Consider the following 17767-nt stretch of genomic DNA (forward strand, 5'->3'; position numbering starts at 1 on the left):
ATAGCATATTCAAACGCAGAGACACCACTTGACAGACAAATGTCCATCTAGTCAAAGCTATGGTTTTTCCAGTAGTCATGTATGGATGTGAGAGTTAGATCATAAAGAAGGCTGAACGCGGAAGAATTGATGTTTTGAAATTGTGGTGCTGGAGAAGACTCTTAGAGTCCCTTGGACTGCAAGGAGATCAAACCAGTCAGTCCTAAAGGAAATCAGCCCTGAATATTCATTGGAAGGACCGATGCTGAAGCTTCAATACTCTCCAATACTCTGGCTGTCTGATGCAAAGAGCCAACTTATTGGAAGAGACCCTGATGCTGGGAAAGATTAAAGGCAAAAGGAGAAGGGGACAGCTGGGGATGAGATGGTTAGCATCACCAACTCAATGGACACGAGTTTGAGCAAACTCTGGGAGATGTGGAGGATAGAGGATCCTGGCGTGCTGCAGTGCATGTGGTGCAAAGAGTCGGACGCGACTTAGTGACTGAACGACAACAATAATGAAGTACCGCAAATCGGGTGGCTTGAAATAACAGAGATTTATCTGTCAACAGTTCTGGGGGCAGAGATAGCCCAAATGAAGGTTTTGGCAGTGCTACGTTCTCCCTGAGGCTTCTAGGAAAAATTCTTTCCTTGTCTCTTTCAGCTTCTAATATCCCCAGGCACTCCTTGATTGCAGCAGTGTAACTCCAATCTCTGCCTCTGTTACCAGATGAGGTTCTCCGGGGGTGTCTGTATCTCTTCTCTTCTTGCAAGGACAACAGACATTGGATTAAGGGCCCGTCCAGTTCCTCTATGACCTCATCTTAACTGTGTACTTCTACAACGACTCTATATTCACATGAGGGCATGGTTTGAGGTACTAGGGGGTTACAACTTCGACTTATCTTTTGGGGAACTAATTCTGCCCTTAGCCATCTCTTATTCATTGTATTCCCAGCATCTAGCACATCCTTGGCATGTGGCAGGGCAGGATATTATGTTAAACAAATGAATACTTCCTTAAATGACTAAACAAGTATACAAAATGCAGCATAGCAAAGTATGTAAGTCTCAGTGAGGGGGATAAATAAGCGTTCCGTGCACTAAGTGGAAGAGAGGTTAACTCCACCTGGGGGCTGCTGGGAGGGCATGTCCATAGGGCTTTGAGGAATAAGTAGAAAGTCAATGGATGGAAAACTTGGAAGAAGGCAACAAAGTTGCAAAGACATGGACACACTATAAAGCCTATTCACCTTTGACCTGATGGGCAGGCCAATGGAAGCCTGGAAGGTAGACTGTGTATTGTGGTCACATGCTAGGAATTGGCAAAAACAGTACTGAAACCCCCATCGCTCCATTTCTAGTCAGTAGTGTCTTTTTCTCTTGCATTACAAATTGAGCTCCTTTTGTGGCCCCTGGAGAAAAGGGAGAAGGCAATGGCAACCCACTCCAGTACTCATGCCTGGAAAATTCCATGGATGGAGAAGCCTGGTGGGCTACAGTCCATGGGATCACAAAGAGCTGGACACGACTGAGCTACTTCACTTCACTTCACCTGTGGCCCCTAAGAGACCTGTGGCTCCTTTGTTGAGAAGTTCTGATTTGTCTCAAATCAAAGTTCTGATTTGCTTAAATAAGCAAATCACTGATGTTTCTCTTTGAGATTTATGTTCTTACTGTGGGTCTATGGGTCCACGTTAGTCTTCATTTTGAAAGCCCACTTTCCGCATTGGCATGTGGAGGCAGAGAGTGCTTTAGTGTCTGGTCCCTTCAGGTCACTATGGAGTATAGGGGGGCAGAACAGGTTGTTACTTAACCTGCTCCCCAAAGTGCCCCACATTCAACAATTCCTCCAGCATCTTAATGAAAGTGTGTATTCATAGGACCATGCATGGCAGGATGGAAATAACACCCATTAACCTCTTTCTCAGGCAAGCCTCGCCAGTAATCAACTCCACTGACTCAGCACATCAGCGAGAGTGTGTGAAGAACAGAGCTGGGTCTGTGACAGGCAGTCAGGAGGAGGGTTAGGAGCATAGACTCCAAAGCTGAACATCTGGGCCTTGAATCTTGGCTTTTTCATTTCCCAGCCAAGGCCTGGGCCTCAGTGTCACCATCTGTGAGAACTGTGGTCATATCCATCTTACAGGGAGGGACTTCTGTGCACATCGGACAAGCTCATAGAAGTGAAGTGTTCAGAGCAATCACAGGGCAGGCACTGACAGAAGTGGCCACTGTTATTAATATTACTGAATTGAGCCGAGTTTCACGTACAGAATGAGGAGAGACAAGTTGGGAGGCTCGGGTCTGTAATATGTTGTTTATGAGAATGATACCTTTTGGCTGTAGACCTTCAGAAAGCTCTGGCCTCATGTCAGCATTACGGCCCTTGCTGGGAAAGGCTGCCTCATGATGAAAGGGGCTGCTGAGAAAGAGTGAGGGGACAGAGTTTCAAAGCAGAGTCTTCCTGAACAAAGGCTGTGAGGCAACAGGGTGATGGCGCTTAAGGTCTGGGAGAAAACCAGAGATTTAGAAAGTAATCGCTGAACACCAACGAGACTAAGGGAAAATCACCGTGTGTGCCTATCCTGTGTTTTTATTTCAGTTTTGCTCATCTTTTAAAAATCTCTCTTTATATATTCCTGTAACTGAGTTTAACTTAATCTTTTAAAATCTGCTGTTATTTGAATATGAAAAATGGCCAATAACTCAAGCTGGGGAAAATCAAGAGGATTCTTTGAGGTCGACTTGGTCTTCACCATCCTCCGTGGGAAATCACTTGCCAGATGCCTGATTCTCCTTCCCAGCCTCACATCTGTCCCCTCTCTCCGTCTGCCTCGCTCCAGCCTTGTCTGCCTCAGCCCCGCTCACCAGCATCCTCCCCTCATGTTGGCCGGGTATGGGAGAGGGCGGGTGTTGGGTCCCTTTCCCCTCCCCATCTCCTTCCCATGGGGAAGAGCTCTGCTGCTTCAGAGCTGGGTGAGTGGAGACTGGCATTCAAGCCCCCCCCAGGAATTGGCCCCAAACTTTCCTTCCAAACCTTTTTCCCACCCGGCCTCAAATATCCCCTTCCCTCTCGCCACACTGGACGGCTCATATGAGAAAAGAAAGGAAAAACCATTAGGCCTCGAGTGCAAAACCACATTAAAAAAAATTCATGTCTCTATAAAGTTTGTGATTCTTTTTTTTTTTTTCTTTCTCACCACGGTTTCCTGAAATGACTTCCCAGATCTCTCCTCATTCTACCTACCGAACCTCTTTCCTCTGCCCCCACCAGTTGTCTCAACTTGACTTAGCTGGCCGTTCCACCTTGCCAGGCGGGCCAGAGACATTTACGTCTACTCAGAGCTTCTGCAGCTCTTAATTTTTCCATTTATTTTGACTTTTATCATTTTCTGCCTTGTATTCGACTCTTTTATTTCTCTATATTTTTGCTCTGAATTCCTTGAAGGAAAAAGTTAATTCTCATCCCTTACCTCATTCATTCATTCATTCCATTGAATGTTCAGCATGCCACATCTTTTCCTAGGTTGTGATGATACCAAGACAAAGAAGGTAGGTCTTTGCCTCAGAAGAGTTCAATGCTCATTAAAAAATTAAATTAAAAAGCCTGTGGTTCTCAGCCTTTTGAAGTCTTTGATCCCTAAGATATTTAGTGAATGCTTTCAGTTACCAGCAAGAGCGTACCTACAGAATATCGTTTAGCACTCATGGTGTTTCCAGACCTACTGAAGTTGTGGGACAGGCTCGGGAGCTCTGGATCTAAGGGAGCAGAAATGAATAGAGCACCCACCAGGTGCCAGTTCCTGTGGAAGACGCTCTACCTGTGCCATCTCTTAATCAGCACGCCCGCTGGTCTCCCCAGCACAGGCTGGTACTGCAGGAGGAAGCTTGGCTTGAACAAGCATGTACTGTCTGAGGGGCATGGCTCAGCCAGAGCCCTTGGCTGCTGCTCGGGTCACTCAGGCCTTCTCTTCCCTCCACGGAGGGATGGAGAAGAGGCTGTGCTCAAAGGCAAATGGCTTTGTGTTTCTCTGAGAAACGGCTTCCTATTTTAGGACTTGTCACTAGAACAGGATGGCCTCTGGCCAGCCAGCCTTGCTGTGGGAGGTGACTGTATTTGGGAGTTAAAATGTCACAGGCCCATCGCAGGGGAGCCTGTGTCTGGGCCTCCCTGACATTTACGCCTGTGTCTGCTCATTCCAGCCCTGGAGCGACAGGCGTGGGTGAGAGAAGTCGCTCGGACTCACTTTTCCGGAACCATGGAAGAAAGGACGAGGGTCAGCTTGGAGAGTGGGACTCAAGTCTCTGAAGGGCCACAGCACAGATGCAGGACACTAGTCCTTGGATGTGGCCATCTTAGAGCATGTTTGCATGGAAGAACAATCTAGAAGTCTCTTCTTGGGCTCTTTTCCTTTTTTCTCCCTCCAGCAGAAGATTTGCGGTATCTGGGAAAAAAAGAAAGGAAAAACTATTAGGTCTGAATGTAAAACCACAGGACTTTAAAAAAAAGTGTTTATTTTTCTGCAAAGTTTGTTTTTCTTCTAATGGGAGCCAAGACGCTCTCTAATGCCGGCCTCTGCTGGCAGCTGGGAGCAGTGGAAAAGATTGCTCTATATGGAAGAAGTTCGCTGATTGGGAAAGAGCAGGCCCAAGTGGAATGGGGGTCTGACTCACCTCTTCCGGCGAGTGGCTTATGTGTGGCAGCAGGAGGTCGTGACTGAGTAGAAAGGGGACAAGGAAGACCAGGGGGCCCATCTTCACCAGAGAGACAGCTTTCTGGACTTGTGGGCAGAAAGAATGCCTGCCAGCTGCCGAATGCCTGCTAGGTGCCAGCCCTGAGCTAGGTGCTTTCCATTTGCTCTTCATCACTAAACTGAGATAGTGTCACGATTATCCCCATTTCATAACAGGGAGACAGAGGCTAAGTAATGATCTCACAGCAGCTAAGTAGTACAACAGGATTTTGAACTTAGGCCTACTCTGATTCGCCTGGCTTTGCTCTGAAGTTCTATGTCATGTAGTGTCTCTTAAGTGACCCGAGTAGGAGACTGAACCTTTCTGTGCCTCAGTTTTCAGATCTGTAAAATGGGTATAATGGAATTTTTTGAGTCTTCAATGAGGAGACGGACGTAGTACACTTGGACTGGAGCCTTGTGCACAGTAATTACGTAAGTGTTTACACTCCTGGCAATAAGTATTCTTAGGTTGTTCACAGGCTTGTGCTTGGCAACGTGGTGTAGAGAGATGGCAAGTGGAAGGAAGGTGGCCCCTGGCCTCAAGGGGTGCACTTTGCGGTTGCAGGGACAACCCCCCACCCCCCCACCCTCACCCCCCCCCTCAACCCTCACCCCCCCACCCTCCCCCCCACGCCACCCCACCTCCTGGAGCTGCCCTCACCTGGTGAGGTCTTGAGCACCAAGGCCTCTGTGATGGAGATGTTTGGTCCTTAGCTCTTCATTCACAGATATGTGCTGTCTGCCCAGTGTGGGCCAGACCTTCTGTCACTAGGGGCTCACGGGAGGGGCTTGGATGTAGTCACTGCCCTGGGGGAGTACATGGCTCGCTGTGGAAAACAGAAGCGTCAGCTGGTGATGACAGCTCAGGGTGCTCGGTGCCGTGATGCAGGGATACCCTCTGACCACGTCCGCCCCAACCTCATGCTGTTGGCTCTGGCCTGGGTGTTTCCTCTTCCTGGAATGCCTCTCTGCTTCTCCGTGCTCAGAGAATCCCTCCCTCTTGCAGGATGGGCTCAGCTACCATTTCCTCTGAGAAGACTTTCCTGACACTCACCTCTCCTTTTCGGGGTTGGGGACCCCCTTCTGTTCTCTCCTCCTTGTGCCCATCCCTGCCAGTTAGAATATCTGTCACAGCCTTGTCTTCATCTCCTCTTGGGTCATGCCCATGTAGGGACTCAAGTGCCCGGCATCCTACCTAGCATGTGCTCAGGGAGCCTTTTTTTTTTTTTTTTTTAATAATTTTTGCTGAAATATAGGGGGTTTCCCAGTTGGCACAATGGTAAAGAATCCTGCCAGTGCAGGAGATGCAGGAGACGCGGGTTTGATCCTTGAGTCAGGAAAATCCCCTGGAGGAGGAAATGGCAACCCACTCCAGTATTCTCGCCTGGAGAATTCCATGGACCAAAGAGCCTGGTGGGCTACAGCCCATGGGTCGGAAAGAGTCAGACACGACTGAGCGCGCATGAACACGCACACTGGCGTATAGTAGATTTACAATGTTGTGTTAGTTTCGTTTGTACAGCAAAGTGAATCAACTATATATATATATCCACTCTTCAGATACTTGGATGAATGTCCATGACTCTAAATTTTCTCCCTCAAAAGTCTGTTTGCCTTTTTTCCCGATCACGCCAAAGGAGCCAGAGGATTGTGTGGCTGGTCAGGGGAAAAGGCTTTTTGACTGGGACCTGGAGCATGCTCCTTGGAGGGGACAAACACGGATCAAAGACCAAGCTCGTCACACTTCCACTGATGTCCTTGATGACTTGTTTAATGTTAGTTTCCACATCTGTAAAAGGGGTAACAATAGTATTTACGTCTCAGGCTAGTCAGAAACATAAATGAGACCATAAATACAAAGCACTTGGCACGCGGTACTTGGCACACGGTCAGAGCCAAACCAATGCTACTTGTTGTCATTGCATTACCAAGGCAGTGGCGACAACGGCCAGCCGACGCCAGCCGGGTTGGGGCATGGCAGCCATCAGCTAGTTTATCTCTTTAAGACTGATTTCCCCCAGACGTGCTGATACAGCCACTGAGGCATCATGCTCCTTGCTGGAGGAAAGAGAAACGCATGTTTCTCTGTAATTGTCATATTTTAAACGCACAGCCCCTGAGTGGGCTCCTCCTCCAAGAAGCTTTCCCTGATCATACCTGCTTGGCTATTCTCTCCTATTTGTGCTCTCTTGGCACGTAGCATTGAGCTGCCCATTTAGCACTTGATTACAGACTGTCTGGTTTGCTCTCTAATTGCTTTCTCTGCGTATGTGCCTGTCTGCCCAGCTAAATCACAAGATCTGTAAGAATAATGATTGCATCTCATTTATGTCTCTCAAAACACAAAGCTCTGTAGTTTCCAGGTGCCTAGTAGGAATTTAAGAAGTGATATGCTGATGGGTGCTTTACCTGTCATCGGAGAAACACTAAGCGTTGAATTATAGAAACAGAGATGTAAATGGCCTAGGAATATGAAAAAATGTTTAATCTGGCTTATTAAAAATCTAAGCAAATAAATGAAATTGAGGTCACACTTTCCTTATTCATAAGCATCTCATTTAAAAATTATAAACTGCTGGGGTTGGCAGTGAGTGAGGGGAGATCTCTCAAATGTTGCTGGTGGGAGGGTAACGTAATTCTATGACAATTTGCAGTATGCAGCAAGAGTCTAAAACAATCCCTACCCTCTGACTCGGTAATTCCACTTCTAGCAATCTTTCCCAAGAAACAGAAAGAGATACAGATGAAGACTTACATGCAAAGATTGTGATCACACTGTTATTTTCATTTGTGAATTTTAAAAGATGTGCTAAATAAACTATGGCAGGGGGTGAAGTAAGGCACACTAAGATAAGTGTTTTTTAAAATTTGAAAAGATGTCAACTCCTCTGTCATAATAAGAAAAATGAAAATTAAAACAAGACATTATTTAAACTACAAAGATAGAAAGAATAAAAAGTTCCAGTAAAACATCATGCAGGAATATAGACATTTTAACCTACTGTTGGAATAGTCATTATCAATGACAGTTTTGCAAAAGTAAAATTTAACAAATGTTGTGAAAAATTTAAAAGTGAACGTACATCTAGAAGTTGTACCTCCAGGAATCTAATTTACAGATATACCCACATATATATGCACAGATACAGCACAAAATCATTTATTTTGATTCTCTTTGTAATAGGAAAAAAATTTTAAACTGAAATGCAAATCAGTAGAAGGCAAGAATGAGGCAGAGCTTAGTTGTGCATAAGTAAAGCATGTCAAGGTACATTAAGTGGGAAAACAGTAAAGGGGAAGATCTGCAAGCTATACTGTTAAGTGAACAGTCATTACTGATATATATAACATGCCTTGATTTGTGTGAAACCAACAGAGAGTATTTAGACAAAGATATAAATATTAATGGAGAGATTTTGGAGAGGCAGTATAATAGAGTCTAAGCGAAGAGCTGACTCATTTGAAAAGACCCTGATGCTGGGAAAGATTGAGGGCAGGAGAAGAAGGGGAGGACAGAGGATGAGATGGTTGGATGGCATCCCCGACTCAATAAACATAGGTTTGGGTGGACTCTGGGGGTTGGTGATGGACAGGGAGGCCTGGTGTGCTGTGGTTCACGGGGTCGCAAAGAGTCGGACACGACTGAATGACTGAACTGAACTGAAATAAAGAGCAGATTCTGAAGCCAGACTACTTGGGTTTAATACCCATCTATACCACACAGACTGGTTCCAAATAGGAAAAGCAGTACGTCAAGGCTGTATATCGTCACCCTGTTTATTTAACTTATATGCAGAGTACATCATGAGAAACACTGGGCTGGATGAATCACAAGCTGGAATCAAGATCGCAGGGAGAAATATCAATAACCTCAGATATGCAGATGACATCACCCTTAAGGCAGAAAGTGAAGAGGAACTAAAAAGCCTCTTGATGAAAGTGAAAGAGGAGAGTGAGAAAGTTAGCTTAAAGCTCAACATTCAGAAAACTAAGATCATGGCATTCAGTCCCATCACTTCATGGGAAATGAAGACATCTCACAGTATCTCACAGTGTTCCATATCAGTTAAATAAAAAAATATAAAAGTTAAATAAAAAAATAAAAATATTTTTTTTATTTTGAAGAATTTTTAATGACAAAAGAGAATTCCTATAGTATGAGAGTAAGAGGAAAAAAATTGTATATTGAGAATGATCTTAAATTTGTCAGAACAAACCACAGGGCAAGCAGACTGTACTTGTACAAGATAGAGAGGCTGCGAAACATCTAAAGGTGTCTCTTGTTTCTGAGTGGTGGTATTAGGGTGACTTTTAAATGGTCTTCATACTTTTCTACAAGGGGCATGCATTTTCTGCAAGGGTCTTATTTGCTATTACAAAGAAAAAAGGAGAAAAAAGGAACATTTAAAAGAGAATTTACAAGATAGCTGACACCTTCAGTGGCTCTTCATAGATAAAAAATATTCATGTTGTAACTCTCACAACCAGCTTGTATTAGGTTCTGTCGTTACTCACCCTATTTGAATATGAGGCAACTGAGGCACAAACAGGAAAATGGCTGGCAAAGTTTACCCCAGGTAAGAAATATCGGAGCTGGGATTTGACTGAGGAGCTGGGTTCCCGAGGCTGCATCCTGCACGAACTTGCCGCAGTGCGGCCTCCTTAGTGGCTAAAGCCCAAACATTGCCTGAAGCCCTTCACCATTTAAGCCTCACTTCTGGTCACTCTGCCTCTTCCCCTTTTGCCATCCCCAGGATGCCAGGGCTGTCCCACTAGCCCTCAGGAAGGCTGTTCTCTCTCTTGGGACCATTTTTATTACCTTGTTACTAGACTTGCGTCCCTTATGGCAGAAAGTGAAAAGGAACTAAAAACCCTCTTGATGAAAGTGAAAGAGGAGAGTGAAAAAGTTGGCTTAAAGCTCAACATTCAGAAAACTAAGATCATGGCATTCAGTCCCATCACTTCATGGGAAATGGGTGTGGAAACAGTGGAAACAGTGTCAGACTTTATTTTTGGGGGGCTCCAAAATCACTGCAGATGGTGATTGTAGCCATGAAATTAAAAGACGCTTACTCCTTGAAAGAAAAGCTATTACCAACCTAGATAGCATATTGAAAAGCAGAGACATTACTTTGCCAACAAAGGTCCGTCTAGTCAAGGCTATGGTTTTTCCTGTGGTCATGTATGGATGTGAGAGTTGGACTGTGAAGAAAGCTGAGTGCTGAAGAATTGATGCTTTTGAAGTGTGGTGTTGGAGGAGACTCTCGAGAGTCCCCTGGACTGTAAGGAGATCCAACCAGTCCATTCTAAAGGAGATCAGTCCTGGGTGTTCTTTGGAAGGAATGATGCTAAAGCTAAAACTCCAGTACTTTGGCCACCTCATGCGAAGAGTTGACTCATTGGAAAAGACTCTGATGCTGGGAGGGATTGGGGGCAGGAGGAGAAGGGGATGACAGAGGATGAGATGGCTGGATGGCATCACCGACTTGATGGATGTGAGTTTGAATGAACTCCGGGAGCTGGTGATGGACAGGGAGGCCTGGCGTGCTGCAGTTCATGGGGTTGCAAAGAGTCGGACATGACTGAGCGACTGACTGACTGACTGATGCTCAGTCCATTCAGTTGTGTCCAGCTCTTTGTGATCCTATGGGCTGTAGCCCTCCAGTTTCCTCTGTCCATGGGATTCCCCAGGCAAGAATACTAGAGTGGGTTGCCATGCCCCTTCTCCAGGGGATCTTCCCAATCTAGGGATGGAACACATGCCTTCTGCATTGCAGGCAGATTCTTTACCGACTGAGCCACCAGGGAAGGCCATTACCTGGCTTACCTGTCTTCATTCTTCAAGACCCCAGCCAACGGTCACCTGCTGTGAGGGGCGCTTCCCTGCATTAGGTGTCTCTCCTAACCTCCTAGAGCCCCTGTGCTTAACCTTCCCTGCCCTTACCTCCCTTTTTAAAACTCATGATAATGATGATTGCTGGGGTTTTTTCTTGTTTTCCTTGAAGTATTCCTTTTCTTCCATCAAACTAGAAGTTACCAGTTAAAAACCTATGCAAATGCTTAAGCTACATAGTATTAAAGGGAACTAAACTGTCAACATTTAAACATTGGGAGATCTTCCATAAATATCCTGATTTTGGGCTTCCCTTTAAATCTGAGAAAGACTGCGAACACAGCCTTCAAAGGCAGCAATTAAAAGGAGCTGACTGAGGCTACTTCCTTTCAGGCAAGGACAGTTTGCCATCATCTTCATTACTCCCCATTGCCTTATACCAAGCTAGTTTCACTTCTTTACTTACTGACCTGTCTTCTAAGATAGAGGACTCTGTATTGAGCAGTGCCTTAGTTTTGTGTGTGTGTGTGTGTGTGTGTGTGTGTGTGTGTGTGTGTGTGTGTGTGTGTGTGTGTTTGCTGAATTTGTCGTTGTTCAGTTGCTAAGTTATGTCTGACTCTGCCACCCCATGGACTTCAGCACACTAGGCTTCCCTGTCCTCCACTGTCTCCCAGAGTTTGCTCAAATTCATGACCAGTTGAGTCAGTGATGATATCTAATCATTTTTTCCTCTGCTGCCCTCTTCTTCTGCCCTCAATCTTTCCCAGCATCAGAGTCTTTTCCAATGAGTTGGCTGTTTGCATTAAGTGGCCAAAGTATTGGAGCTTCAGTGTCAGTCCTTCCAATGAATATTCAGGGTTGATTTCCTTTAGGATTGACTGGTTTGATGTCCTTGCTGTCCAAGGGACTCTCAAGAGTCTTCTCCAGCACCACAATTTGAAAGCATCAGTTCTTCGGCACTAAGCCTTCTTTATGGCCCAACCATAAAGAAAACAAAAAAATAAAACCAAAAACCATAGCTTTGACTATTATTCAACTTTGCTGAATAATACCACGCAAACCTCCCCCTTCATGAATCATAGCCTTGTTGTGGTGGAGGGGCTCGCATAACTCAATGAAGCTATGGGCCATGCCATGCAGGGCCACCCAAGACGGATGAGTCATAGTAGAGTGTTCTGACAAAACGTGGTCAACTGGGGGAGGGAATGGTACACCACTCCAGTATTCTTGCTGCAAGAATGCCATGAACATTATGAAAAGGCAAAAAGATGCGACATCCAAAGATGAGCCCCCTAGGTTGGAAGGTGTCCAGTATGACTACTGGGGAAGAGCAGAGGACAATTACTAATAGCCCCAGAAAGAATGAAGTGACTGGGCCAAAGCAGAAACAATGCTCAGTTGTGGAAGTGTCTGATGGTGAAAGGAATGATGCTATAAATAACAATATTGCATAGGAACCTGCAATGTTAGGTCCATGAATCAAGGTAAATTGGATGTGGTAAAGCAAGAGATGGCAAGAGTGAACATCAACAGTTTAGAAATCAGAGAACTAAAATGTATGGGAATGGGCAAATTTAATTTCAGTTCAGTTCAGTTCAGTCCCTCATTCGTGTCTGACTCTTTGCAACCCCATGAACCGCTGCATGCCAGGGCTTCCTGTCCATCACCAGCTCCTGGAGTTTACACAAACTCATGTCCATTGGGTCGGTGATGCCATCTAACCATCTCATCCTCTGTCGTCCCCTTCTCCTCCTGCCCTCAATCTTTCCCAACATCAGGGTCTTTTCAAACGAGTCAGCTCTTCGCATCAGGTGGACAAAGTATTGGAGTTTCAGCTTTAGCATCAGTCCTTCCAAAGAATACCCAGGACTGATCTCCTTTAGAATGGACTGGTTGGATCTCCTTGCAGTCCAAGGGACTCTCAAGAGCCTTCTCCAACACTACAGTTCAAAAGCATCAATTCTTCAGCACTCAGCTTTCTTTATAGTCCAAATCTCACATCCATTCATGACTACTGGAAAAACCATAGCCTTGACTAGATGGACCTTTGTTGACAAAGTAATGTCTCTGCTTTTCAATATGCTATCTAGGTTGGTCATAACTTTCCTTCCAAGGAGTAAGCGTCTTTTAATTTCATGGCTGCAATCACCATCTGCAGTGATTTTAGAGCCCCCAAAATAAAGTCTGACACTGTTTCCACTGTTTCTCCATCTATTTGCCATGAAGTGTTGGGACTGCATGCCATGATCTTAGTTTTCTGAATGTTGAGCTTTAAGCCAACTTTTTCACTCTCCTCTTTCACTTTTGTCAAGAGGCTCTTTAGTTCTTCTTCACTTTCTGCCATAAGGGTGGTGTCATCTGCATATCTGAGGTTATTGATATTTCTTCCGGCAATCTTGATTCCAGCTTGTGCTTCCTCCAGCCCAGTGTTTCTCATTATGTACTCTGCATATAAGTTAAATAAACAGGGTGACAATATACAACCTTGACATACTCCTTTTCCTATTTGGAACCAGTCTGTTCTTCCATGTTCAGTACTAACTGTTGCTTCCTGACTTGCATACAGATTTCTCAAGAGGCAGGTCAGGTGGTCTGGTATTCCCATCTCTTTCAGAATTTTCCACTGTTTATTGTGATCCACACAGTCAAAGTCTTTGGCATAGTCAATAAAGCAGAAATAGATGTTTTTTCTGGAACTCTCTTGCTTTTTCGATGACCCAGCGGATTTTGGCAATTTGATCTCTGGTTCCTCTGCCTTTTCTAAAAACAGCTTCAACATCTAGAAGTTCACGGTTGACGTATTGCTTAAGCCTGGAGAATTTTGAGCATTACTTTACTAGCGTGTGAGATGAGTGCAATTGTGCAGTAGTTTGAGCATTCTTTGGCATTGCCTTTCTTTGGGACTGGAATGAAAACTGACCTTTTCCAGTCCTGTGGCCATTGCTGAGTTTTCCAAATTTGCTGACACATTGAGTGCAGCACTTTCACAGCATCATCTTTTAGAATTTGAAATAGCTCAACTGGAATTCCATCACCTCCACTAGCTTCATTCGTAGTGATGCTTTCTAAGGCCCACTTGACTTCACATTCCAGGATGTTTGGCTCTAGGTGAGTGATCACATCATCAGGATTATCTGGGTCATGAAGATCTTTTTTGCATAGTTCTTCTGTGTATTCTTGCCACATCTTCTTAATATCTTCTGCTTAGATGATCATTATATTTCCTACTGTGGGCAAGAATCCCTTATAAGAAATGGAGTAGCCCTCATAGTCAACAAGAGTCTGAAATGTAGTACTTGGGTGAATCTCAAAAGCAACAGAATGATCTTGGTTAATTTTCAAGGCAAACCATTCAACATCATGGTAATCCAAGTCTATGCCCCAACTACTGATGCTTCTTGGCCTGCATACAGAATTCTCAGGAGGCAGATTAGATGGTCTGGTCTTCCCATCTCTTTCAGAATTTTCCACAGTTTGTTGTGATCCAAGCAGTCAAAGGCTTTGGTATAGCTGATAAAGCAGAAGTAGATGTTTTTCTGGAACTCCCTTACTTTTTTGATGATCCAACGGATGTTGGCAATTTGATCTATAGTTCCTCTGCCTTTTCTAAATCCAGCCTGAACATCTGGAAGTTCATGGTTCATGTACTGTTGAAGCCTGGCTTGGAGGATTCTGAGCTTTGCTTTGTTAGTGTGTGAGAGGAGTACAATCATGCGGTAGTTTGAACATTCTTTGGCATTGCCTTTCTTTGGGATTGGAATGAAAGCTGACCTTTTCCAGTCCTGTGGCCACTGCTGAGTTTTCCAAATTTGCTGGCATATTGAGTGCAGCACTTTCACAGCATCATCTTTTAGGATTTGAAATAGCTCAACTGGAATCCATCACCTCCACTAGCTTTGTTCATGGTGATGTTTCCTAAGGCCCATGTGACTTCACGTTCCAGGATGTCTGGCTCTAGGTCAGTGATCACACCATTGTGGTTATCTGGGTCATGAAGATCTTTTTTGTATAGTTCTTCTGTGTATTGAGGATGGAGTCATTAGGTAACATGATTCTCATCATCCAGGAGGCTAGCCTGGGCTTTTTTATATGGTGGTGGTAGCAGGGTTCCTAAGAGGAGAAAAGGGGCAGATCTCATTGCCCTCGTGCTTTTTAAACCAGGTGCTTTCAAGTCATGTGTATTGGCCCAAGCAAGCACCTGGGGGCAATCCAGAATCAAGGGATAGAGGAATGGACTCCATTCTTTGATCGAAAGAGCAGCAAAGTGACACTGCAAAGATGCTGGCATCCAGTTGTGAGAAGAATGTGTCATTTATGCAATCCACTATAGGCACGGACCTTTGCTTATTTATCCATCACTCATGGCAAAATGCAGGGCCTGACCTGTGGGAGGATAATCAGCAAATGTTTGTTTAATTAAATGGAAATGAATGCAGATGAACCTATTTACCTCTGGCATTGAAATCGCTTCTCAACAGACTCTTCTTCTAAGCCTTCATTAACTTTGCTTGCATCTTCAGAGACCCCTTGTGCTAAGGAGGAGGGCAAGTGAGACCTCTCAGGACCCCAAAGTCAAAGGCCCTTGTTAGTGCTTGCTTTGGGTTAAGGCCCGCCCTAGCTGAGTTGTCTGGAGCAAGAAGCAGTTGGGTTGGCGGCCACTCTAAGCAAATGGGAATGAAGCCACAGCAGAGGTTCTAGCTTATTAGACTTGCCCCCTGTGATTTTTGAAGTTGTGGTGAAAACATTTATGGATGGTCTTAGTTCTGGGTGGGGACAGGAGAGAATCCTCTTGCTAATGGGATTGAACCTGCCATTCAGTCTAGTACTTGCCCCCAGCATGGCCCATTTCCTTACAGCTCAGGCCACTGCCACCCACCACCCACCCAGTCTAAACTGTAGACAAAGGCATGGGTGATGATAAAGTAGCCCCGCCCTGGTGAGAGAGCCAGCTGTGAGCCCTGGTCCAGCGAATTCTCACTTCTGGCCAGCCACCACCTTGTTCCCCCTCTGACCAGACTGGCAGTAAAGTGGGAGGGGGGATGGCTGCAATGCTCCCTAAGCATCTTTCCAACGCTGAGAGCTGAAGAGCTTGTTCACATGCACATTTGCATATTTCCTTCCAGAACACTCACAGACCCCGTGAGTCTGCTCACAGGCCCCAGTTTAAATCCCCGCCCCTTCCAGCTTTCTCATCTGCTTCCCTGGCTACAGTTACCCAACTCCTCTGAATCTTTGCTCATATTTCACCTTCTCAGTGAGACCTACACTGACCATCCTATTTAACACTGTAGTTCACTCCCCTTCACCACTCACCCAGGTAGACTTTTTATTTTTTGTATTATCCTTGTAATATTCTAATATATCATAGAATTCACTTTGTACTATTTGTTGTTTACTGTGTGTAGAAGGCAATTGCCATTGGGCAGAGATCCATTGATTTGCTGAAATATCAGTGTTTAGTATTGATTTACATGGCGCATCAATAAATAGCATCAGTAAATATGATAAATGAGTCTCTCTATGATGAGAACTCCCCCAGTCCACACCTGCAGCTCACTTCTGTGGTGTGAGGACTTTCTGTTGGATTTATTGAGCATTTTTATCATATCATTTATCCCCATCAATTAGCTTGATTGTTGTACTTTCTTTTAATGATTTATTTAGAGATATAAAAATATATTACTGACTTACCAAACATTGTATAATAGATACATTTATACTTTTATTTCTTTCTGAAAATAAAGGATCTTCAGTTCAGTTCAGTTGCTCAGTTGCGTCCGACTCTTTGCGACCCCGTGAACTGCAGCACACCGGGCCTCCCTGTCCATCACCAACTCCCAGAGTCCATCCAAACCCATATACATTGAGTTGGTGATGCCATCCAACCTTCTCATCCTTTGTCATTCCCTTCTCCTCCTACACTCAATCTTTCCCAGCATCAGGGTTTTTTCAAATGAGTCAGCTCTTCGCATCAGATGGCCAAAGTATTGGAGTTTCAGCTTCAACATCAGTCCTTCCAGTGAACACCCAGGACTGATACAAGGATCTTAGAACACCTTTATTGCATTTGCCCCTTTTTCAAATTTAATGCTATTGGTTTTATTATATTTTAATAATCTGTATTTTTAACCATATAAGACATTACTGTCATAATTTCATTCTATCAGTTTTCCTTTATACTTAGCCATATAGTCATGCTTTTTGTTGCTCTTCATTTCTTCCTGACTTTGCAAACTTCTCTCTGGAATCATTTCCCTTCAAGAACTCCCTGAATATTTTTTGTAGTTCAAGTTTCCTAGTGATAAACTCTTTTACTTTAAAAAATTTGCCTAAAAATATCTTTATTTTATCTCTGTTTTTGAAGACCATGTTAAGTGGAATTGAATTCTAGATTAGACTTTTTTTTCCCCCAGCTATTTGATGTTATCATTCCACTGTCTTGTGTTTCTACTCTTTCTATTGAGAAGTAAACTTGGTCTAATTGTTGCTCCTTAGAAGCTAATATCTCTTTTTTATCTGGTTGTTTTTAGGGTTTTCTTTTTGTTTTTATTTTTTCAGCAGCTTAACTATAAGATGGTGTTCACTTTCAGTTAGTCCTGCTATGGCTTTGCAAAGTTTATTGAATCTGTGGCTTGTTCCTGCCCTATTCTCTCTCTTCTCTCTATCTGGGACTGTGATTAAAGCTATATAAGGCTTGTCTTGCATTCTTTTTGTTTTTCATATCCTTTCATCTCTCTGTATGTCATTCTGCATATTTTCTTCTAACTCATCTTCTAGATCACTAATGCTATCTTCGGCTACATCTAATGTGCCATGAAGCTGAGCCACATCTGAAGTTTCTTAATTTCAGATATTTTAATTTTCTGTTCTTCAATTTCCAATTAATTCTTTTCCACTGCTTTATCCTCCCTTTTGAAATTCTCCATCCTGATTTTTAATTCCTTAGACACATTAATCTTAATTATTTTAAAGTGCATGTCCAATTAACTGAAATTTCTGGCTCCCCTGTCAATCTATTTTTATTGCCTCATTTCTTTCAATTCACATATTCTTGTATACATAGTTATTTTAGATTGTGTTCTGAATGTTTTATGTGAAAAATTGTAGAGAAAAGCTGTGGCTTGGGCTGATATCATTTTGGAACAGAGAGGATTCACATTTGTTTAATGCGGGTAGTCACGGCTGTGGCTGAGGCTGTAGTACTATCTATCCT

This window comes from Capra hircus, chromosome 3 (assembly GCF_001704415.2).
Source record: "Capra hircus breed San Clemente chromosome 3, ASM170441v1, whole genome shotgun sequence".
Lineage (NCBI taxonomy): Eukaryota > Metazoa > Chordata > Mammalia > Artiodactyla > Bovidae > Capra > Capra hircus.